This window comes from Pygocentrus nattereri, chromosome 7, assembly GCF_015220715.1.
Source record: "Pygocentrus nattereri isolate fPygNat1 chromosome 7, fPygNat1.pri, whole genome shotgun sequence".
Lineage (NCBI taxonomy): Eukaryota > Metazoa > Chordata > Actinopteri > Characiformes > Serrasalmidae > Pygocentrus > Pygocentrus nattereri.
This window is the reverse complement of record NC_051217.1, coordinates 2,973,039-2,975,148: the sequence shown is the minus strand read 5'-3', so window position 1 is coordinate 2,975,148 and position 2,110 is coordinate 2,973,039.

Genomic DNA, 2,110 nt, shown 5'->3' with positions numbered 1-2,110 from the left:
CCCCACGGCCGCAGAGGGATCCACACCCAGCTCAGACTCATGGACAGGCAGGAGGACTCTCACTTTGTTCTGCATTGTATTGTTTTGTATTCAAGACTAATTCGGATTTTTATTCGTTTCTAAAACGTCACATTTCTTATTTTTCATGTCTGTGCTTTTTGGACGGCAGTGGGTCAAATTTAATGCCTAAAATGAAATAAATACTGAAATAAAATGAAATAAAAATGTGTTTAAATGGAATGAACGTGTGTGTGTGTGTGTGTGTGTGTGTGTGTGTGTGTGTGTGTGTGCGCGCGCGCGCGCGCGTGCGTGTGAGTGGGCGTACACGCACGTTTTGAAAAGTTTCACTGCTGCTGAAAACAACCGGCTCTTTTAATCTGCACACTTTTAATGGTCAGTGAAAGATGACAGTGGTGAAATCTCGAACTGGACCACGAGCCCTTCGAGCTTCGAGTACAGCTCGGCTTGACCCGCCGTCCTTCAAGGCGCGTGGAAGACCAGCGTTGAGACTGTTCTCTGTACCGGAGCCCAGGTGGGGGAATGAACTCCCACTGGCTGTCCGAACAGCAGAGTCTTCAATCACAGACTGAAGACCGTCTCTACACACAGCACTTAAATCAGCACTGAGTTAAGTACTGATTATAATGTGTTGTACTGGTGTTGTGTTGTGTTGTGTTGTATTGAATTGTGTTGTGTTGTGTTGTGTTGTATTGAATTGTGTTGTGTTGTGTTGTATTGAATTGTGTTGTGTTGTATTGAATTGTGTTGTGTTGTACTGGTGTTGTGTTGTGTTGAATTGTGTTGTGTTGTGTTGTATTGAATTGTGTTGTGTTGTACTGGTGTTGTGTTGTGTTGTGTTGTACTGGTGTTGTGTTGTGTTGTATTGCACTGTTTTGTATTGTGTTGTACTGGTGTTGTGTTGTGTTGTATTGCACTGTTTTGTGTTCAGCTGTTCCTTTTTCTCTGTATCTACAGTGACGTTTTGTTTTTTTAGCAGTGTCTGAGCTCAGGACCAACTTTCTCTCTACTGGTAACCAGCAGAGACACTTTCTCTAGACAGACGAAGCTCTTGTTGTAAGTCGCTCTGGATCAGACCGTCTGCTAAACGCTGTAAATGTAAAATGAAAGATTACAGAGGGGCCTCTGACTGCCAGGGGTCTTGGAGTATGGAGTCCTTTTTCCAGACATCGGAGCAAATATCCTGCCGAATTGAAAATAAAATGAAATACATTTTCAATTTCATTTTTCATGTGAGCACGAGTCATTTATGACAAAAATGAAAGTAAATTAAAGTAAATGAAAGTGCCAAATGGATAAATCAGCAGCCAAGTGACGGTCTGTGATTCAGGGTTTGGCACTGATGCGGTTCAACACTCTCAGAAAAAAAGGTACGACACCGTCGCTGGGCCAGGACCCCTCTTGTCGCTGTGGTGGTCTCCTCAGGGGTACATCTCAGTACCTTTAGTCAGGGAACATAACTGAACCACAATCCATTGAAATTCTATTTTCTAAGTTGTACTGACTCCACACGCCCCGTCTCGCCTGCAGGACTTTTATTTTATTGTTCTGGTTTAAAACATTTGGTTATGAAAAGGTACAAATATCGACTTTTCCACCGGGAAAAACTCATGCAAGGTCCACCACTGGACCACCACTGGACTTTACAACCGCTGTTACACCTTTGATGGAGCCCTTACATTGTTTGTACCTTGATGAATGAATCATGTACCTGTACACTATGTTTATTTCTTACAGTGAAGTGTCAGAATGAAAGGGCAGATGAAGGGAACATCAGCGCCCCCTGCTGGAGATTCACTTTTTCATCGCTTTGCGTTTTCGTTTTCAAACTGACCAGCATGCAAATATATGTTAATTAGCACTAGGTGGGGCTACGGGGTACATGGTAGGACGACCTCAGCCGTCCGCGTCAGAATCGCCATCATTTCTCAAGATAAACGACTGAGTCTCAAGAAAAGACCAAACGGCCTCAGAAAAAACCTGAAAATCTTACATTTATATCGAGACACACAATAGTTCTCTAAGCCATACGAGCCACTATATTCTCACCCAGGCTTGGGTTTAGTCTGATGCCTTTTCTCTGAGGCTGTGT